Source organism: Myotis myotis, unplaced genomic scaffold (genome assembly GCF_014108235.1).
Source record: "Myotis myotis isolate mMyoMyo1 unplaced genomic scaffold, mMyoMyo1.p scaffold_m19_p_3, whole genome shotgun sequence".
In the NCBI taxonomy this organism is placed as follows: domain Eukaryota; kingdom Metazoa; phylum Chordata; class Mammalia; order Chiroptera; family Vespertilionidae; genus Myotis; species Myotis myotis.
The window spans coordinates 166,818,271-166,841,763 of record NW_023416335.1 but is presented as its reverse complement, the minus strand read 5'-3'; the positions used below and the strand labels follow the sequence as shown (position 1 = coordinate 166,841,763).

The 23,493-nt window shown below is 44.8% G+C and overlaps 1 long non-coding RNA gene across 2 annotated transcripts; it reads left to right on the top strand.

The window, feature by feature from the left end:
• The first annotated feature begins 3,706 nt into the window (after positions 1-3,706).
• LOC118651255 lies at positions 3,707-22,640 on the top strand. Of its 2 annotated transcripts, XR_004966153.1 has the most exons (4): positions 3,707-3,839; positions 20,677-20,792; positions 22,017-22,131; positions 22,444-22,640. It is a non-coding gene; the product is annotated as an uncharacterized LOC118651255 (long non-coding RNA). The 2 variants fall into 2 exon arrangements; XR_004966154.1 differs by lacking the exon at positions 22,017-22,131.
• Positions 22,641-23,493: the final 853 nt, after the last annotated feature.

Genomic DNA, 23,493 nt, shown 5'->3' with positions numbered 1-23,493 from the left:
GTCTTTCATGAAAGAGTTCAGGCCCCAGACCAGGGACTCATCTTGAGCTCTCTTTTTTCTCAATTATCCAGTCTATTAGCAAATTTTGAGGGCTCTGCCTTCAAAAAATTCAGAATCTTGCCAATTCTTACCATCTCCACTGCTTTGGTTCTAAAGCAAGCAACTATCACCTTTCTCCTGGTTCACTGCAAAATGCCATAACCTAACTCATCTCTGGGCTTCTCTACTTGGTGCTCAGGGTCCGTTCTCTGCCCAACAGTCCAAAAGATCTTCTCAGACATAAATCAAATCCCTTAGTTAAAGGGATATAAATTAGTTCCTTTATCTAAAGCCCTCTAGTGCCTCCTAATCTGAATAAAGTCCATATTCCTTACTCACTCTGGCTTCACTGGTTTTGTCCTTGCCCATCTCCTCAAACCTCATCTCCTACCATTCTTGTCCTTTGACCATGAACTAGCCATATTGATCTTTCTTCAGTCCCTAAAACACTTTAAGTTATTCACTTTACAGGGCTCTACACTTGCTGTTTCTTTCACCTAGAAATCCCCTTGTGTGGTTGACTTCTCATCACTTAAATACCACTTCCTCAAAAAAAAAAAAAAAAAATCTTCCTTGACCATCCCAGCAAAAGTTACCCCTTTCGTGCATTTCCTCATTGCCCTATTATATTTTTATTGCATTTTTTCATGATGTGAAAACATATTATTTAATCCTTATTTTTTTGCCTGTGATCTCCTCCCCTTTTCTGCATCTTTCTTACCAAACCCTTTTGGGAATGTTAACTTCATAAGGAAAAGTTTTTGTTTGGCTCAGCATTGAATCTTTAGTGCCCAAAACAGTGCCTGATATACAGAAGGAGTTCATTAATCTTAGCTGAACCAGTACATTTAACTTTATCCCTCAGTGCCTACCACATAATAAACTGAATAAACATTTGTTGTAATTGCTTGATGGTGGGAAAGCATAGGTTTTTCTTAAGCCCTCTTCTCTAAACCATAAGCATGAGAATTGAGTCTAAGACTTGCTTTCTAATGGCTTATTAGCTAATTAATATGACTCTTGGCTATGTACACAGCCTGACGTTATTGTTCAGAGAGTGCTATTCAAAATTCAAGTTTGGACACTGACATGGAGAAATAATAAAATTCTACCACCTAACCTCCTTCCCTCTTCAAAACACATTCTTCCCTTTATTCCAATGATTTCCATATTTTCTTAGTATCAATCTCTCCCAGGTTCCTCAATAAATTCCCCTCTCTATTCCTTTATATTATTCTTATAACTTTGTATATTATTCTTGGGATCATGGTTAGTAGGTACTCAAAAAATGAAGGTTTGTATTTTATCTTTTTAATGCAGCTCCCAAGTCCAAAGCAATAATATTAACTTTGGGAGCATCCTGGCAACTTTGGCATATTTTTCTGGTGTTGAAGAAAACTCAATTAAGTAGCAATTGCTGCGTAACAAATTACTCCAAAACTTAGTGGCTGAAACTCTCAAAGCTTCTCCAAATCAGACATTCAAGAGCAGTTCAGTTGTGTGTTTTGGTTTGAAGTCTCTTAGGAGGTTGCAGTCAGCTGACAACTATTCTGGTACTGGAAGATCTGTTCCCAAGGAGACTCACTCACATACTGGCAAACTGGTGCTGCCCACTTGGCTCCAATCCAAGAAGGCTTCTCCACAAGCTTTCTTTAGTGCCTCACAACATGGCCGTTGGCTTATCCCAGAGCAAGTGATCCAAGAGAGATCAAGGCAGAAGCTGTAATGTCTTTATAAACTAGCCTCAGAGGTCACACTTATTATATCTGCCATATTCTATTAGTCACAAAGGCAAGTCCGGATTCAATGTAGGAAGGTACTCTACGAAGACCTGAATACCAGCAGGTGAGGTCATTTGAGGGCCATCCTGGAAGCTAGTTGCTACAGACAGGTTGTCAGCAGCAAACTTTTAATTTACAAGAAACAATATGCAATAAAAAGTGGTTTAAATAATAAGGACACTTTCTATTTCATCTAATAGGAAGTCTACATATAGGACAATCCTAGGGTTAATTCTTGGCCTTCATAATCTCTTTCAAGACTAAGATCTCACCATCTTTTCACTGACACTTTTGGCATCCTGGAGATGTCTTCTGTCAGGGTCATAGGTTGGATGCAGAGGTTTCAGGGGTCATATGTAAATAGGACCACATCCACTGAAAAAGAAAGGATGTTAGTTCTGTGAGTCAATTTTATTATGAGAGATAATATGTCCTGCTGTAGATATCTCAGATCCTATTGGCCAGAATTGGGTAACATAGTCATGCATAACAAACACATTATATTGTGAATCCAGATGTTTGCAAACATTAATGTTCTGTAAGTGCACACCTCATTTTTCAGCCAGAAAAAGAAAATTATGGTACCCACAGAAACTCAAACTTAAAAAAAAATATGAATAGTTTTACATGTTAGTATAAACATATTCAATTCTGTCAGGACTGTAGAACTTCCCAGACTACCACTATTCTGGTTCTCTTATCTCCTCCCCAAATAAAGGGGAAAGGCATGGTTTGAATAACTACCTTTTGTGGTATTCAGCCATGGACCTTTTCATGTGACCCTGGAATGGTCCATTTTGCGAGATGTGGAATGTACTAATGCATGTGAACAAAACAGTGTCAGAAAAATGAAGAATTTATTGACTATGGTTCTTTCACGGAGTAAACTGACACCTGCTTTTAAGCAGTAAGTGGCTTGGAAAGTGAAATGTGAAAACAAAATCACAGATGTAAATTCTTACATATGTGCTTAGAGGTTAAGAATTTGCCAAGATTATACTAAGAATCGAGAATTAAGCTAGAAAACAAGATGTGTGTATACTTAAGACTCATGTGTTTTATTGAATAGTATCCTATGCACCATTCTTTTGGAAAATTAAATTTTTTTTCAAACTCTTACCCCAAATAAGGTAACTCAAAAACCCTTTATTTTTACGCTTCTTGTTAGTGGTGTCTTTTCTTGCCCAAAGAAATGACAGCGACTGAATGATGTGTTCTTTTCAAAATACTCTTACGATACAATGGACTTACTTCCTGGTTTTCACTTTCCCGACCTTTCTTTACCCAAGGCTGAAATAGGAATTTATTAACCTAACATACCTGCAATTCTGGTTCTTAGATGGAAAGCTTTTTAATATCTGGGATTGGTTCCGGGATCCTTACTCAGGTAAAACTCCCACAGTTTTTGGTTGAAATCTTTGGCACCTGGTGTCTGTTTAAGACACCTGCGTCCAATTCCAAGTCACTTCGTTGTGGGACACCTGGTGCTAATGCCACTGTCCAGCCCCTCTCCCACGCCAGCGACACGCACCGGAAATGACAGTCCAGAACCAACCCATCCTGAAACTGTTAAATGTTGTTTTCTTTCTTTTTAAAAAAATATATTTTTATTGATTTCAGAGAGGAAGGGAGAAGGAGAGAGAGATAGAACCATCAGTGATGAGAATCATTGCTTGGCTGCCTCCTGCACGCCCCTCACTGGGGATGGAGCCTGCAACCTGGGCATGTGCCCTTCACCAGAACGGAACCGGGGACCCTTCAGTCCGCAGGCCAAGGCTCTATCCACTGAGCAAACCGCTAGGGCTAGATGGGTTTTTCTTGAGGGAACCACGTGCATAGCACACCCCGTTTGAGTGACGTATTGGCATTGTGCAGCCATTTGTCACCCTGGGTGGATGAAGTCAACTCCCCAAAGTTGCTGTCTCAGGAACACATTATATCCGTGGCTGGACACACTAAGTGAGGGGTGTTTACAGGATAGGGAAGAGAAGGTGTTTATTTTCCTGGTGGTTCAGGGGGGTAAGTAAAACAAACACACCAAACTGGGCCGGGCACAGGCTTTGTTTGAACCACAGAGCAGTGCGTTCAGGGAGTGGAAGACACAGCGTCTCTCCGAGACGTCTATCTAGTCTAGCCCCTTTGTCTACATCCGCCGGGGGCCGTGGCGGTGCCCCAGTCAGGCTATCGGAGGCAGCGGGGCCCAGGGAATGGCAACGCCCAAGAGGCGAGGGCGGAGGCGCCGACGCCGCTCCTTTCCTCTCAGGATGCCAGCAGCTCCTCGCGGGGTCGGGGGGCAAGGCCGCGGGGCAGCCGCAGCTCCAGGGAGGGGCGCGAAGGAAGCGAGGGCAGCGGGTCCAGGGACAAGCGCGGAGCGGCGCCAGCCCGGGGTCTGCAGCGGGCGGGGCATGCGCAGTGTACCTGGGTGGGGGTGGGGACCCGACCCGGCTTTCTGAGGGGAGGGGCCGGGGGGGGAGTGAGGGGGTGGGCGGGGCCTCCGGCGCGCAGCCCCTAGGTGTCCGGAAATTTGCTCCGGGCCCACGTGACCGTGATTCACCAAGCACCGCCCCTCGAGCCCGGGAGAGGAGTGGACGAAGCGGGAAGAGGCCGCGGAGAACGGGGGGAGAGAGTGTGTGTGTGTGTGTGTGGTGGGGGGACCGAGAGAGGAGTGGGGGGAGGGAAGCGAGACCGGAGAGAAGAGGGGGTGGCGGGAAACGAGGCGAGCGGAAGCGCGGGCCTTCCGCTCAGCCCCGCGGCGAGGGAGCGAGGCGCCTGGGAGCGTCCCCGTCGTCTAGCCTCCGCCCGCTGGGAGGCTGCCAAGTGCGCGCCGGCTACCCGCCCGCGACGCGGAAAACCTCGAGAGCCCCAAAACGTCAGGGCGAACTCCGGGGTGCTTTGAGGAAAGCCGCACCGGGGCCTCGAGGGCCCGGGAGTTTTCGCGGCCGCGCCGCGCCGCTGGGGATGCCCGGCTCGGGAGCGTGCGGCCTGGGCACCGAGCACGCCCTGCTGGCACCGGTCCGTGCCCGTGGACGTGGCTCCTTACGTGGAGAACGGCGACTGTGGGGAGCGAGCGCCGGAGGGAGGGACCCGAGGGCGAGGCCTGGGCCGGCGTCTGTGCCCGAAGGCACCAGCATCCGCCCGCTGCCCGCCCCGACCCCGGAGGAAGGCCTCGAGGTGTGCGGTGCAGATGGCTCCCCGTTAGGGTAGCGGAAAGCCCAAGATGTCCGTCCTCTTCTGTGTTGGGAAGATAAGACACAAACACCCCACCCGCATCTGCTCTTGTCAAGAATCGTTTGTTACCGTCGTCTGTTGACCACCCCGAGTCCTTCTACGTTCTTTCTAGCAACAGTGTCCTTTTCCTCAGGTCATTCCACCAAAGTCTTTGGGTGCAAATTCAAAAACACAACCGAACACGAGCCTGAGTGAGCAAGTGCAGGTCTTTCTGTCTTTGTGGGTTTGCTTCCCAGGCCCTTCTCCCTCATTCCCACCCGGAGGCCAAGTCTCGTGCAGGGAATGCGGCCGAACCTGCCGGAGGCCCCGCATCTTCCAGGGTTCACCTCGGACTGGAAGCATTTGTGTTGTTTTCCCCTGGGCTTCTGCAGGGAGGGTTAGTGTAATGAATAAGAATAGCTCGTGTTGTTTATAAACACATTGACTATTCAGGGGTGACCACCTGTGTGAGGTGGGGGCTGGTGTTCCGTCGTCTCTCTCACCGTATTTCTTCCAGGTAGGAAATCGAAGCCAGGACCAGTTAGATAAAGCCCAAGGCCACCCCGCCTGCAAGTGCAGGAAGTGGAGTTTGAACCCAGATTGTCCAAGGTAAACCCCATGCTAGGATCACGATGCTATCGAAATTCCCCATTAACAAACGTCATTGCATTGGAATAGTAAAGTTACATTTTGGTGGGATTCTTTTTTTATTTACTTAGCCTTCCTGAAATTTATTTTGGGGAGATGTCTAAATTTAGTTTGGATAGGAAACCACGCACGATTTGAAAAAGAAACTCCTGTGATAAAATCATGCATTCCAAACTAGTATGACATTTTTCTTGTCTGTAAGATTATTGAAATATTTGCCCTAGGAACTTAATTTTTTCAGGAGAAATTTTTGTGGTCATATTCCTTTAGCCCCTAGTGTACAATGAACCCTCCAGGGAAATGACAGCGAGGCTCTTCATTTGTCAGTGTTCAATAACTATATATTGGCCCTAGCCGGTTTGGCTCAGTGGATAGAGTGTCGGCCTGCGGACTAAAGGGTCCCGGGTTCGATTCTGGCCAAGGACACATGCCTGGGTTGCGGGCTCGATCCCGGGTAGGGAGCGTGCAGGAGGAGGCTGATCGGTGATTCTCTCTAATCATTGATGTTTCTATTCCTCTATCCCTCTCTCTTCCTCTCTAAAAACCAATAATGTATGTATATATATATATATATATATACTGAAATGTACCCAGAAGTGAACACCTTGAAAATGTCTATGACATGATGCAAAGGGAGTTTGGAAAAGAAACATAAATATTGGATAGATTCAGTAGGCAGACACTATGTTTTTTCTTTCTTTCTGAAACCTTTTCTGCCCTTGAAACCGTTTCCCAGCTCTCCAAGACTGGGTTAGAAGCCTCTTCTATGGCATCTGAGTCTGCTTCTGTGGGGGACTCATCACACTGTATTCTCATTGCTTGTTCACCTGGCTCTACCCCCAGGAGATTCTTAAATTTCTTGAAGAGCAGGCATTCTGTCCTGTTCAATAGTATGTCCCCAAAGCTCAGCATAGTTGTTTGTCCTAAAATAGGAGCTCAGCAATACTGTGTGGTTAAAAGGATGAGTTTATTGGTCAGCCTTATCTTGTTAGGATGTACTGAATTGGGATTTAACAGAAACCATGAGACTAGCCAGAGGTCTGAGATATATATTTTGTTTTAGTGTGTATATATTCTGTTGCCCATTTGTTATTTTGCACATAATTTTTTGATGTTTATTAAATAAGAGCAAAAACAACCTGAAAAATTTTGTGCTGGTTAGCTAACTTTATTTCAGCACTCAATTTCAGAGTCTTAGCCACAGCGTTAATCCTGACTTCACAGTTTTGGGACTTCAGAATGATAGGATCATGGGATTTTTTTTTTTTACTGCCAAAGGAAACCTTATAACTGCTCTGTCCAATACATAACTACTAGACATGTGAAGCTATTGAAATTAGTAAAAATTAAATAAAAAACGAAATTCCTTAATAGCATTAGTTACTTTTCAAATGCCCAATAGCCACATGTGACTAGTAGCTACTCTATTGGACAGCACTGACATAGACATTTCTATTATTGCAGAAAGTTCTATTCTACAAAGCTGATAAGTAACTAAAAAAAGGTAAGAGGGCATAGTTTTAAATATGTTTTTTAAAAATTGATTTCAGAGAAAGAAAGGGAGATGGAGAGAAACATCAACATGAGAATAAAACATCAATCAGCTGCCTCTTGCACATCCCCTACTGGAGATCGAGCCTGAAATCCAGGCCTGTGCCCTGATGGGGATTCCAACTGTGACCTCCTGGTTCATGGGTCCATGCCAACCACTGAGCACACCAGCTGGGTGATGGCATAGTTTTATTAGCTTAAATATATTACTACTAGTGGCCCGGGGCACGAAATTTGTGCACTGGGGGGGTGGGGGGGTGGTCCCTGTGGGATCGGGCCTAAACCAGCAGTCGGACATCCCTCTCGCAATCCGGGATCACTGGCTCCTAACCACTCACCTGCCCGCCTGCCTGATTGCCCCTAACCACTCTGCCTACTGGCCTAATGGCCCCCAACTGCCCCCCTTCTGTCTTGATCACTCCTAGCTGCCCCCCCTCTGCTGGCCTGATTGCCCCCAACTGCCCCCCCTTGCTGGGCTGCTTTCCCCCAACTGACCCCCCCTGCCGACCTGCTTGCCCCCAACTGGCCCCCACTGCCATCCTGCTTGCCCCCAACTGCCCCTCCCTGCTGGCCTGTTCACTCCCAAATGCCCCCCCTTCCCCGCTGGCCTGATCACCCCCAACTGCCCTCCCCTTCTGGCCTGATCGCCCTTAACTGCCTCTGCCTAGGCCCTGCCACCGTGGCTTTGTCTGGAAGGATGTCTGGAAGGTCTCCCAGTCTAATTAGCATATTACCCTTTTATTAGTATAGACTAGGGGCCCAGTGCACAAAATTTGTGCACTGGGTGTGTGTGTGTGTGGGGGCGGGGGGAGTGTCCCTCAGCCCAGCCTGCCCCATCTCACATACTGGGAGCCCTCAGGCGTTGACCCCCATCACCCTCCAATCGCAGGATCGGCCCCTTGCCCAGGCCTGACGCCTCTGACAGAGGCGTCAGGCCTGGGCAGGGGACCCTCATTTCCCCCGTCACTGGTTCTGCCCCCAGCCCAGGCCTGATGCCTCTGGCCCAGGCATCAGGCCTGGGCAGGGGACCCCCAGACCCCTCCGATTGCTGGCTCTGCCCCTTGTCCAGGCCTGATGCCTCGGCCAGAGGCGTAGACCCCCATCACCCTCCGATTGCCTGATCGGCCCCTTGCCCAGGCCTGACGCCTCCGCCAGAGGTGTCAGGCTTGGACAGGGGACCCCCATCTCCCCCCGATCACTGGCTCTGGCCCCCGCCCAGGCCTGAGGCCTCTGGCCCAGGAATCATGCCTGGGCAGGGGACCCCCATCTCCCTCTGATCGCTTACTCCACCCCCCGCCCAAGCCTGACGCCTCTGACCCAGGCTTCAGGCCTGGGCAAGGGGACCATCATATCCCCCCAATCCCCGGCTCCGCCCCCCACCCAGGCCTGATGCCTCGGCCAGAGGAGTTGACCCTCATCACCCTCCGATCACCAATCACCGGATCGGCCCCTTGACCAGGCCTGAGGCCTCCGGCAGAGGTGTCAGGCCTGGGCAGGGGACCCCCAGGTGCAGTGCCCTGCGATCCTGGGCTCCGCTTTAGGCCCAGGCAAGGGACCCCCAGCTCCCGGGACTGCCAGCTTCGACCGTGCCCAGCTCCCATCGCTGGCTCCACCCCTACTTCTTGCTATCACTGGCCAGGGCGGAAAAGGCACCTGATTCTCCGATCATGGCTGGGGGGCAGGGCAAAGGCGGGGCCGCCTTTGCCCTGCCCCCCAGCTCTTAGCTCCCCCCTGGGTTTCCGATCACTGTCAGTGGCAGGGGGCTTCTTCCTGCTTTCCCTTTCGCCTCCCTGCAGTGTGCCTACATATGCAAATTAGCCGCCATCTTGTTGGCAGTTAATTTGCATATAGCCCTGATTAGCCAATGAAAAGAGTAGCGCCATACGCCAATTACCATTTTTCTCTTTTATTAGTGTAGATTACTAAAAAATATTTTTTTAATATATTTTATTGATTTTTTACAGAGAGGAAGGGAGAGGGATAGAGAGTTAGAAACATCGATGAGAGAGAAACATCGATCAGCTGCCTCCTGCACATGTCTTACTGGGGATGTGCCCAAAACCAAGGTACATGCCCTTGACTGGAATCGAACCCGGGACCCCTGAGTCCGCAGGCTGACGCTCTATCCACTGAGCCAAACTGGTGCTGGCACTAAAAAATATTTCAGATTGCTTAGCAGTTCTACATACAAAGAACAAAACATTTATATTTCATATAGGATAAAATTTTCTTCCTTAACAGTTGTGTTTAAATTAATACACATTTAAACATATTCAGAACTGATGGTTCCAAGGGATTCCTCTTTGTGTTCCCTTAAAGTGAATATTCATCCCAATTAAGTAGAGAATCTTAATTTTTTTCTCTTTAAAAATACTCTAATCAATTTGCATCACTGAACAAGTTCGACATTCATTAGATTCAGCTGTGTATTTTAAGCTAGCACGATTGAGAAACTAAAACACTCAGTAATGTTGGTAAAGGACAAGTGCCAGATAGTTTTGGACTGACCAAATATATATGTAATGACATCACACATGCAATACAGACAGTTCTCAGTTTACAGACACTCTTCAGAAGCAGCCCAACTATAAAACATGCTGGTGTACTTTCTTTAAACTCTGGTAGAACAGTGTCACCAAGGTAGCCATTGTACAAACAAATTAATAAAAAAAAAAAAAATTATATATATATATATATATATATATATATATATATATATATATATATTTTCTTGGAATTTCTTAGAGAATGTATAGCTTGAGTTGTAGAGGCAATAAAGAAGCTGTGAAAAACCCGGGGGAATTAGTAGAGGTTATTAGTAGAGCAGATTTGCTTAAGTGGTAACCCCCTGACAAAAATAGTCTAGTTCCATCTTTCCCCACCAGGCCCGCCCATTTTTGCTGAGTTTTTCTCCCATTCCCCTAGTCTTTTAAAATTCTCTGATTTCATTTGTACTCCATTTTCAGTTCTATCAATTCACAGTTTTCTGGTCTTGGGCAAGTTTGGTAGCTTCTCTGAGCCTCAGTTTCCTAAATTATAAAATAGGAATAATACCATGCTGGTTGTCAAAAATTAAAAGAATTTATTTGAAAATACTTTATAGATTAGAAAACTAATATAAAAACAAAGGATTATGAGTGTGTATATTAATAAAACTCAAGAATACCCCCATCCCCAAGGTTAAATGGCCATCAGTCTTGTGCATATGATGGGAATCTGGTCTATCCGAATATTTAAGCCATTTGATGGTTTGAAAGTTCTTGGTGGGGTAGGGGATAGGTGTTCTGGGAAGTGGAAGAGAGATTTTACAAAGGAGTTGGTAGGCTGTGAGAGAAAATAGTTGAAGATGTGTAAGGAGTTTGAGTAAATACCACCTTTTCCTTTAAGAAATGAATGTAATTGCTTGCATTTTCTACTTCCTTCTTCTGTTTCATTGATTATTCTTAAGGCTAAAGTTTCTGCTTTACATTCTAATTCATCTGACATAGCGTGTTTTTAAAAACGTAGCGTTGCTTACTTTGATTTTCCTGTAGTCTTTTGCTGATGAAGATTCTGTGAAGGGCAAATTCAAAGTGCAGCTGACTGCCACAGCACAGGGTGGAAAGGTGATGGTTGTGGTTATGGGATGGGGGCTGGGAAGCTATACCTTTAGCCCTCAGAGAAGCAGTACCAGTCACAGACACTTGCTGGCCATAGGCAAAGGCAGTAGTTAGAGCAGACCAATTCAAACTAAACCAAGCAAAAATAAACAAACAAAAATGGGGGAAGAGGGAAAAGGAAAGAAAAAGAAAGGGAGGGGGCGGAAGAGGGGGAGGGGGAGAGTGGGAGAAGTAACAGGGGAGTAGAAGTGGGTGAAGAGAAGAGGAAGGACACCAAAGAAAATGATGGATAAGATCAGAGTTCTAAGCACAGTACATGTATTAACTCATTGAAGCCTCAAGACAACCCTATGGGGAAAGCACTATTATTATTATCTCCATTTGATACATGAGGCAATTGAGGTCCAGAGATGTTGAGCAACTATTCTCAAAATCACATAGCTCCTAAGTGGTAAAAATGGGACTTGAATTTAGCCATTCTGACCCTGGAGTTTGTAATCTTAACTACTATTTAATAGTTCTCAAACTTCCTGGTCTTAGGACCCCCTGCAACCCTTCCTGTACTTTTAAAAATTATTGACAACCACAAAGAGTTTTGTTCAGGTGGGTTATATTTATTGATATTTACCATATTAGAAATTAAAACATTTAATTCATTAAAAAACAATAAATGCATAATGTGCTAACAACATTTTATTATTTTTATTTTATTATATTTATTTTATTATTTTTTATTGAATTTATTAGGGTGACATTGGTTAATAAAATTATACAGGTTTCAGCTATACAATTCTACAATACATAATGTGTATATTGTATTGTTTACTACCCCAAGTCAAGTAAAGGGGAATAAATGGTGATGGAAGGAAACTTGACTTGGGCTAACATAATATTTTAAAGTAAAAATAGCTATATTTTTCAAAATAAAAAAAAGGGAGAAGAATGTCATTGTTTTACAGTTTTGTAAATTTCTGCACTATTGTAAACCTCTTTTGGTGTGACAATGATTAATAAGAGTGGAGGAAGTACGAGAAACTGAGAGTATAAATGATGGGCACTCAAGGCTTGTCTCAGTGAGCACCCCAATGTGGCCTGAATGAGGAAGACATGATAACTAAAGACTTGTTTCTGAATAATATAGAGCAACATCTGAATTTTTATGCCTAGTTTAATCCTCAATAGGTGTTTGGGTTCTTTCTGTATACTTTTAAACATATATATTTACACACAGATTTGTATATATATATACTAGAGACCTGGTGCACAAAATTCATGCATGGGGGATGAGGGTCCCCTCAGCTCAGCCTGTACCCTCTCCAATCTGGGACCCCTTGGGGGATGTCTGACTGCCAGTTTAGGCCCGATCCAGGGATGGGGCCTAAACTGGCAGACAGACATCCCTCTTACAATCCGGGACCACTGGCTCCTAACTGCTCACCTGCCTGCCCGCCTGATTGCCCCTAACTGCCCCCTCCTGCCAGCCTGATCACCCCTAACCGCCTCTGCCTGCCTGCCTGCCTGCCTGATCGCCCCTAACTGCCCCCCCTGCTGGCCTGGTTGCCCCCAACTGCCCCTCTGCCAGAGTGGTCACCCCACGCAGCCTGGTGTTCAGTCGTTTGGTCGTCCCTCACTAACCCCCTTGCTGGCGTGGTCACCCCACGCAGCCTGGTGTTCAGTCGTTTGGTTGTCTCTCACTAACCCCTCTGCAGGCCTGGTTGCCCCACACAGCCTGCTGTTTGGTTGTCCGTTGGTTGTTTCGGTTGTGATGGCCTCTGGCTTTTTATATGTTAGGATATTTGAAGGTCGGTAAAAACTGAGTCTAAAAAAGATTCTGAATTGGAAGGGATTCTTGAGATTATCTGACTAACTCTTAATTTATTGAAGGAAATAGCTGAGGCAGGGTAGGAAAACAATTTATTGCTGGTTGAACTGCAGATTAGTGGCAAGACTGCTGGTAGAACCCAGGTTTCCTGTTTTTTTATTCCATAGAATTAATGAATCTAATTATTCAGCCATTAGAGAAATCTATTTCCAACAGGAAACTCATGAATTGACAACCATATAATCTACTAGAGTTCTGGTGCACAAAATTTGTGCACTGGGCGGTGGGGGGTCCCTCAGCCTGGCCTGCGCCCTCTTGCAGCCCATGGCCCTTAGGGGATGTCTACCTGCTGGGGGAGCGGGCCTAAGCTGGCAGGCAGACATCCCTCTTGTAGTCCGGGACCCCTTGCCACTTACTGCCCACCTTCTCGCTGCTCCTTACTGCTCAGCTCACTGCTCCTTAGCACTGCTGTGGAGGTGGGAGAGGCTCCCGCCACCACTGCTGCGCTCACCAGCTGTGAGCCCAGCTTCCGGCTGAGCACCGCTGCCCCTGTGGGATCGCACTGACCACCAGGGGCAGCTCCTGTGTTGAGCGTCTGCCCCCTGGTGGTTATCAACCAGTCGTTCTGGTCATTCTGCCATAATGGTTGCTTAGGCTTTTATTATATAGACTAGAGGTCCAGTGCACAAAAATTTGTGCACTCGGGGGGTGGGGGGGTTCCTCAGCCCAGCCTGTGCCCTCTCGTAGTCTAGGACCCCTCGGGAGATAACGACCTGCTGGCTTAGGCCTGCTCCCGGGTGGCAGAGGGCAGGCCCAATCCCTAGGTGCAGCCCCTGGTTGGGCTCAGGGCAGGGCCGATTAGGGAGTTGGGGCGCCGCCCCCTGTCCTGCACAGAGCAGGACGGATTGGGAGGTTGCGATGCCACCCTCAGTCATGCTCAGGGTAGGGCCGATTGGGGGGTTGGGGCACCGCCCCCTGTCACTCACAGAGCAGGGCCCATCAGGGGGGTTGGGGCTCTGTACCCTGTCATGCACAGAGCAGGGCCCATCGGGTTTGGGGAGCTCCCCCCTGTCACGCACAGAGCAGGGCCGATCAAGGGGTTGAGGAGCTCCCCCCTGTCACTCACAGAGTAGGGCCGATAGGGGAGTTGGGGCGCCACCCCCTGTCACACACTGAGCAGGGCAGATCAGGGGGTTAGGGCGCCGCACCCTGTCACACTCAGGGCAGGGCCGATGGGGAGGTTATGGCTCTACCCCGTCACACACAGAGCAGGGCCTGTGGAGGGGGGGTTGGGGCGCCGCCCTCTATCACCCACAGAGCAGGGCCGATCAGGGGGTTGAGGTGTCGCCACTGTCACACTCAGGGCAGGGCCGATGGGAAGGTTATGGCTCTACCCCGTCACACACAGAGTAGAGCCCGTGGGGGGGGGGGGAGGCGTTGGGGCACCGCACCCTGTCACACACAGAGCAGGGCTGATCAGGGGGTTGGGGCGCCGCACCCTGTCACACACAGAGCTGCAGGGCGATCAGGGGGTTGGGGAGCTCCCCCCTATCAGGCACAGAGCAGGGCTGATCAGGGGGTTGGGGCACCTTCCCCTGTCCCGAACAGAGCAGGGCAGATAGGGAGGTTGTGGCCCCGCCCCCTGTCACACACAGAGCCGCAGGGCAATCAGGGGGTTTGGGTACTGCCCCCTGTCACGCTGATCCCCGTGTCGGGAGGCCTCGCGGCTCCGCTGATCCCAGTGCTGGGAGGCATATTACCCTTTTACTATATAGGATAGAGGCTTGGTGGACGGGTGGGGGCTGGCTGGTTGGCCCTGAAGGGTGTCCTGGATCAGGTTGGGGGTCCCCACTGGGGTGCCTGGCCAGCCTGGGTGAGGGGATGATGGCTGTTTGCAGCTGGTCATACACCCTTCAGGGTGAGGGTCCCCACTGGGGTACCTGGCCAGTCTGGGTGAGGGGCTGAGGGCTGTTTTCAGGCTGGTGGGTGACTGAAGCTCCCAACTGCTCCTTTTTTTCTTTTTTTTTTTTTTATTCTGGGCCAGCTTTAGCTCTGGCTCCAGCTCTGAGGCCTCTGCTGCTGAAAGCAGGTATCTGGTTTGTTTGGGTTCTATAATCGAAACACTGTTTCAACTCCAGCTCTGAGATCCCGGCGGGCTGAAAGCAGGTTTCTGGAGTTTTGTTTAGCTTCTATATTTGTAACAATGTTTCAAACTGCAAGCTCAGAGGCCAGCAAGGCAGGCGGGGAACGTTGGAGTCCTCTGTCACTGAAGCAAGCAAGCCTCATATTAACTTCAAGCTGCCTGGCTGCCGGCCGTCATCTTGGCTGGCAGTTAATTTGCATATCGCCCTGATTAGCCAATGGGAAGTGTAGCGGACGTACGGCTAATTACCATGTTTCTCTTTTATTAGATAGGACTAGAGGTCCGGTGCATGACATTTGTGTACTCAGGGGGTGGGAGAGGTTTCTAAGCCTGGCCCTTTAGCAGTCCAGGGCCCTTAGGGGATGTCCGACTGCCAGCTTAGCCCTGCTCCCCTGTGCACGTCATAGCGACTGGTCGTTCAGCAGTTCGGTCGATTTGCATATTACCCTTTTATTATATAGGATGGTACATTCACATGCTTCATCAATGCCATTGTGAAAAATTGCCCTTCTCCTCCCCAAATTGCCTCTCCCAAAACGTCTTGGTCTCTTTCATATTTTGTTAGGACTCGTTACAACTTCTTGCTTATTGCCTTTTGTTTCACAAGTACTGTTGCAGAGAATAGGGGATTGATATTGGAAAGAGGTTAAGAATATGAGAAGGAGCAGTTCAGAGCCATCTGAGAACACTGATTGGCCAGTCCCTGTTATCTGCAGGATCTGCTTTTCTTAAGGATGAGCATATTTTGGTCCACAGGTCTCCAAGACAAGCACATTCCTGCCAACAGCATCCTTGGACAAGCTGTTCTGGAATTTGAACTTGCTACTGAAAAGGGGTTAAGTCCAGGACACACACACTCATTTCAGTGGGGGGTGAGCCATAGTTGGCTATGTTCGCACCTCATTATACAACAGTTCCAGGATAAAGTGATTCCAGATGTGCTCTCAGCAAGTACCTAGTACTTATGTGTTTAACCCATTAGGCTAAAATGTACTTTCTGAATTTTGGAGAAGGCAGAAGTTAGTTAACTAACTAGTAATTCCTAATAGCTTTATAAAGGTGATTCTAAATTGGCTGTAATTTGCAGTGTGCTTCATGTTATGTGATTATAATGATATGAAGCATATATTTACATATACATACTATATCACACATACATACTAGTATATCTTTGATCATAAGTTCACTTTTGGGTGCTGGTTCAGTAATCATTAAGTTCCTTTTCCTTAGAAGTTTCATTTAGAAAAGTTGAGAGAACATGTGTCTGAGAAATAATCTGGTTTCCTTCCTTTGGTCAGTGGTCTAATATGTGCTTGTGATTCTGAAAAGTAAATGTTATGGGGAAGTCCTGGTTAAAGATTTCCTTCCCTCTACACACATTTTAAAACACTATTTAAAAAGTTTTATGTCATAAGCTTTGTAACCTGAATTGACAAAGGAGTTGAAAAGAAAAGGTGCTGAATGCTTTCTCTGACAAGTCAGATTATTATTATATTTTTAAAATATATATATTTTTATTGATTTTAGAGAGGAAGGGAGAGGGAGAGAGAAACATCAATGATGAGAGAGAATCATTGATCAGCTACCGCCTGCACGCCCCACACTGGGGACTGATCTCGCAACCCTGTCATGTGCCCTGACACGTAATCGAACTGTGACCTCCTGGTTCATAGATTGACACTCAACCACAGAGTCATGCCAGCTGGCCCAGATTATTAAGAGTATGGGATTTTGTGTCACTTGGCTCTGGAAGGTAGGGAGCTGAGGTGAACATTTTGCTTTAAAATATTTCTGTTTTGTCTGAAGAAATTATGTTTTCTATTTTTTAAAAAAATATATTTTATTGATTTTTTTCAGAGAAGAAGGGAGAGGGATAGAGAGTTAGAAACATCGATGAGTAAGAAACATCGATCAGCTGCCTCTTGCACACTCCCCACTGGGGATGTGCCCACAACCAAGGTACATGCCCTTGCCTGGAATCGAACCTGGGACCCTTCAGTCCACAGGCCGACGCTCTATCCACCGAACCAAACCGGTCAGGGCATGTTTTCTATTAAATACAAAGGAAAACTTCTAAGCTGGTCTCTGCTTATTTGAGAACATTGCAACCTAATATGCTCCTCTGATACGATATTAAAAAGTCTTTTTAAAAATTTAGGTATGGCCTCAAGGACCACAACATTCAACCAGTGTGCTGTAATAATTTATTTTTTTAACCTATAGAGAATTTTTGTGAGTTATTTGAGCCAAACTGTCGACAATTGCCAGTAAAAAATCTCAGTAAGTTGAGATAATGCTCCCCAGAATTTTTAAAACATTCAATACTTGACTATTTAGTCAGGGGCACTGACCTCTTCTCCCTTAGATTGTCAAATTAAAAAAAAAAAGTCAACAGCCAATACAATAATAGCTGTCTGGTGTGAATGAATCAAAATTATACCTATTTTTTTTGTCAGATTGGCAAAAATATATATTTTGGCTTACCATAGAATTTTAGTGGTAATTGGTCTATGAGCCATGAGATGAAAAAGGTTGAAAATTGCTGAACTAGGGCATCATTCACTGAGTGGGAATATTAGAAAACATATTCTTCAGAGTTATCTCCTTTGTTGTAACTAGTGTGACAACTACAGCAAGGCAATCTAGATATGAGCATGGATTCCAGATCCAGACTGTCTAATTTGGTTCCTAGTTCTGCTTTTTACTAGCTGTGTGCTTCCATTTTCACAAATGTAAAGGATGAATAATAACTGGTGAGGACTTAATGAGTCTGTACTTGTAAGGAAAGTACTTAGAACTATGCCTAGCACATATAAGCACTATGCAAGTTTTAGCTTAAATAAAAAATCTCAGAATTTGTCTTTGCCATGTCAAGTGTTAACATATCACTAGTTAAAATTAAAAGAAAAGTGATCTTTAGGATTAAACCTCTCTTGTGAAACACCTAGGTGCCTCCATGCATCTGGAGCTAAAGTTGGAAGATAAGAAGGTGAGGAAAGTATAGATAGTAGAGTGTGAATGCCATTGCTTAAAGCCTCATACCGGGGCCTTGCTAGATAACGATTTGTTGACGTTATTTCCAATTGGGGATAAAGACCCTTGGTGTTACCCATCAGCCAGAGATGGAATTTAGTCTGTGTGTGAGTTGTTAAGCATTGTAGTATAATAATGTGAAGGGCTTATCCTGGAGGAAATGAAAAAGTTGTCATTTAGGGAGTCAGTACTGAGGCAGCCATGTAGGGCCGCCAGTCTATATGACAGTTAGCCTTGTGATATTGTAGCCCTTCAGACTCACCTGGCCTTTGATCTGGAGAAGGCTTTTCTTCCTCCTGGCTCACAGTCCCATCTCAGGGTGTAAAGCTTGACAAATAGAGTACAGACTGGTTTTCAGTCCCCACCACCTCCTCCACCCACGATTTGGAGCACTACACACACTGCACATTGAATATGGTAGCCCAGAAGACAGATTTTTGACTATTCTGTGCTTTTTTAGCTCAGGAGATACGTTGTTCATTCTTAGTTTATTTATATAGTTGAAACTGGGGAAGAGACAGTTCAGTGGTTTTAGTCATTGAATCCAATAGGCAGTTGCTAAATATTACTAAAATAATCCACCAGCATCTGGCTGATAGTCCAAGACTGTTTTCTATCAGAGGTATTAAGTCACTTAATTTAGGGTTACGGTCCTGGTGAACATTATAAGAGTTTAAAAATGAGGAGAAAGGCACTAGAATATTAGACCCTTGTAGTCATAAATCACATTTCTGCAATGCCATTGGTCCTTTTCTCTACATGCACTTATTAAGATGATGCATTTTATTTCCAATGGTTTGCAAGCTGTAACTTAAAGATCGAGTGCTCTTAGAAGGCCCTGGATAAAAAACTGTCAGTCATTTGACATAGAATCATGTCAGGAGTGGTCTCACAAGATTTGTGGATTTTGGCCTCTCTTGTTTTTCATTCAACATTTATTTTCATTATTATCCACAGTTAAATTCCTTATTGGACATGCATTAGATTAAAATCACATTAAAATTTGGACTTCAACCAAATATAGCAGAAAGTTTTAATTCTTTGACATTACCTCCCCAGATTCTTATATTACAACTAGAGGCCTGGTGCACGAAATTCATGCACTGGGGGTGGGGGGATGGGTATCTCTCAGCCTGGCCTGCGCCCTCTCACAGTCCAGGACCCCTAGGGGGATGTTCGCCTGCTGACTCAGGCTCGATCCCCTTGGGATCCCAGGCAGTCAGACATCCCTCTAGCAGTCTAGGGTTTTTGCAGTCTGGGACCCCTCACTCCTTACCGCCTGCCTGCGGTGGAGACAGAGAGGCTTCCGCCACCACCGCTGTGCTCACCAACTGTGAGCCTGGCTTCTGGCTGAGCGGCACTCCCGCTGTGGGAGTGCACTGACCACCAGGGGCAGCTCCTGCATTGAGCACCTACCCCCTGGTGGTTAGTGTGCGTCATATCAACCAGTCATTCCTCCGGTTGTTTTGCCATTCAGTCAATTTGCATATTAGGGTTTTATTATTTATGACTAGAGGCCTGGTGCACAGATTTGTGGGCCTTAGCCTGGCCTGTGAGGATCGGACTGAAACCAGACCCCCTGAGGGGTCCCAGATTACAAGAGGGAAGTTCTCGGGCGACACACCCCAGAATTGGGCTTCCTCCTCTCTGGTTTCGGGTGTGTCACCCGAGAACCACAGCTGCCAAGTCACTGCAGCTTGGCAGCTCCTGCGGTGAGTATCTGCCCCCTGGTGGTCATTGCACGTCATAGCTACCGGTTGGACAGTCAAATGGTTAGATGGTTGCTTAGGCTTTTATATATATAGATTAATGGTCCTGAACTTTGGAAGATGTGAACCAGGTATAACTCTACTATCCCCTACAAAGAGAGTGACATTTGTAAATGGACACTTCGAAGTTTTAATGTTTCAAATCTATTTCAAATCAAGTTCTCAGGGAAACTTGAAATAACATTCATTGTTCTATTCTTATCCGGTTGCATTTAGAAACCTTTCATTCCCATCTCCTGCCTTGAATCTTTTCCATTCTGAAATGAGTAGAAACTTTGCTTTTTACCTCACTCATAGTGAGCTAGAAACAGTTGTTTTGATTATCAAACTTTTATCTAATAATAAGCAATATACTCAAACATTACAGTTGTACAGGTACTTTTCAAATATCTTATCACATTTAACCTGAGCTTTTGAGATGGCTGTTATGATTTTCTCCATTTTTATAGACTAGAAAACTTAAGCTTCGCCATGGCTGGGTAGCTCAGTTGGTTAGAGTGTCATCCTGTTATACCAAGATTGCGGGTTCGATCCCTGGTCAGGACATATACAACAATCAACCAGTGAATGCATGAATAAGTGAAATAAAAAACCAGTGTTTTTTTCTCTCTCTCTAAAATCAATCAATAAATAAAAAATTAAAAAAAAAGAAAACAGAAGCTCTGCGATACAGATATAGTGGTATCCAGAAGATATAGGAAGAAATCCAGGCTTTTCACCTTTTATTGATTTAAAAAAGAGATATCCCCATATTTTTCATGGGATTAACTAGTACTACAATTTAATAACATTGTTTGCTTGCTTAAGTATGTGTAATGTAGCTCATGTGGTAGGAAATATCTGTATTGGTAGCTAGACTATGAATTTGTCTCAACGTGTTTAGGTAATTTTTAGTAATGATTTAAAATTCTTAGGCTTTTCAACCCAGGCTAGACAGAAGAACAATAAACAAATCTTGGCCAAAAAACAAAAATTATAGTAAGCATATCCGTAGCCTTTCAAAGTAATCAATCAGAGAACCTTGTTTTTGTTTTGTTTGGCTGATTGTGTGTCCCAGATAATCTGAAATTTTCTCTTTTTCTAGCTTTTCCTCAGGGTTTGTCGATATGCAAATGAATTTTGAAATGCTTTTAAGAGTATCCAGTGCCTAGCAAAGAAATGATTGGATTGTTCACCATATGAGCAAATGGCAATTTGTAAGTAAGTATCCCTAAATGCAAATAGTCACTTTATGTTTATTGTTTTAAACTAGAAGGATTTTCATAGTCTGAAGTGGTATAGGAAAAGGAGCGAGGACTTTTGAATCTAAAAAGACCTGTGTTTGAATCTTCACCTTAGTACTCAATGCTAGTTACTACACCTTACTTAGGTAATGATTTCTCTGATCTTCAGTCTCCTCACTTTCGATTTTGGGAATATATTACCTACCTTGCAAGATTACTGTAAAGATCATCTGAAACAATGTATACAAAATATCCAGCACTCTACTTGATGTATAAAATGTACTCAAGCCCTAGCCGGTTTGGTTCAGTGGATAGAGCATCAGCCTGCGAGTTGAAGGGTCCGGGTTCGATTCTGGTCAAGGGCACAAACCTGGGTTACAGGCTCAGCCCCCAGTAGGGGCATGCATGAGGCAGCTGATTCTATCTCATCATTGACGTTTCTATCTCCCTCTCCCTCTGTCTTCCTCTCTGAAATCAATTAAAAAAGATATATATATATATATGCATATATATACATGTGTGTGTATATATATATGTATATATGTGTGTATATATATGTGTGTGTGTGTGTGTGTGTGTGTGTATATATATATATATATATAATTTAAAATGTACTCAAAGTTCATGCCTGGCATTTTAAGAAAACAGACATAGCTAGCTACGGTGGCTCTAAATTATTGTAATTTAAAAAAGATATTTCTGAGTGCCCAGCATGTAGTAAACAGGTGAGAAGTCTATGAAGATACGTATACTATTATCCTAGCTCTGCAAGATTTCTACATTTGCTGTTGAAACAGTGACAAGCCTGAAGTTTCTGAAGATGTGCAAAGACTAATCTAAGTCCTGTCCCAGAAGTGCAGTTAATCTTGAGGACTTTGAGGGGCAAGCAGCTTCGAGGTGCTAGGGGAGCACTGTAGATATGGTGGGACATTTTTTCAATCTTACCTTGCACATCTTCCTGTCTACCAGAGGTAGGGCTTCCTACTGTGTCTTCAGGAGCCACAGAAGCTGCTACAGCTATTATTATTGATCAGGAGGGGAAATAATTATTAGCCACTGATTGTCAATGGTAGAACTACTCAGAGCAGAGTGAGATGGCCAAAGAAAGAAGGAAGAATATTTGTGTTACTAGCTTTTTGCTTTGTTCTGGTGTTGTGGGACTGCTTCTTTCTCGCCATGGTAGTCCCAAATTACCCTACAGGCCTGCCAACGCCGTTGTAACTTTAGAGATCTCCGAAGATTCGCTTTTACATCTGTGAGATTCTACCATGAATGGAAATAATAATTTTCATTAACTGATGCACTGACTACATTCTGTAAGTGTACTTCCTTACACAATCCGCAGTGATATAAATACTAAATCCTAATTGCATATGTAAAATGAGTCTATCTAATGTGTTAAATGAGATGCACCAGTACATCATGGGTAGCATACAATATTAGTTATTACTGGATCTTTACAATTCTATTGGAAAAGAAACACGAGACCTGATGCCCAAAAAGATAAAATGTCTTTTTCAGGCATATAAATAATTAAAAAATATCCCACTGGTTTATGAAGAAATGGGTGTTCTTTTAGTAAATATTCATATGCACCAAGCCGATTCTTTTATAACTATATTCTTAAGATCATAGAAAACATGGCAGCTCTTCCAATAGCTAGAAGAATGCGTGGTTACCCTGGCAACAGCATCTTAGTTCCTGCTTCCCGTACCACCTGGTGATTTCAAGTGTAACAGCTGTGCAGCATCTACATTTCCATTGAGGAAATAAAATGTACTCATGCATCATCTCATGGAGCATTTCAGAAGAAACGAGCTTGCAAATTTGGGTAAGGAGAGAAAGAAACAGCACTGCATGCTAGCAGAGCCAGTGAGGTTTAAAAGCCCTAACTGCAGTTTTGGAAGCATGCCTGAAGCAGCCATGGCACCACATTAGGGCCATCAGGTCTTGAGGCAAATTTTCCATCAGAACTCTAACATTCACAGGGGCTCAGTAGCCCAAGAATGTTTTCTTATCCCTTACTAAAAATGTGGAATTGGCACTCTCCATCCTAACAGACATTTAACCAAAATGGTTGTATACTCGTCACTGTGAGAGGTAGAGGAATCTGAAAAACAAACTAACAAAAAACAACAACAGCGCCCTCAGTTTCATACTTGTTTCTCAGTGCTTCTAATTTTACCCAAAGTATTGGGACCTTCCTGAGATCTAGATATTTAAAAAGCCAAATCCTATGGTAATTTCCAATAAAATTAGTTTTATGAGAGCTTCTGAATTAGGTAGTTGATGTAGGAAGGAAAGAATAACATTGGTAGGCTGTGGAGGTACAGGGGGTTAGGGAATAATTTCTTGTCCTCTAAAAAAGAAATACTAGGAACAAAGAATTTAAGATATACATTTAATTTTTTCTTTCCCTTTTCCCCTCATTATTATGATTCTATACATATATTATAGAAAATTTGAAAATAGAAAGAAGTATATAGAAGCAAGAAAAAAAAATCACTGAAGATCCTAACTTGTTAATATATTTAAAGTTTCATTTGTTCTTGTTGATGCATTTTTCACTTTTGTGCTACATTTTCCAAACTGCTCCAGTTATTCATCCATGCTACAGTTAATTTTCTGTGTTGTCAGTTATGATCATTATTGCTTCAAAGGAATATTTTAATTCTGAG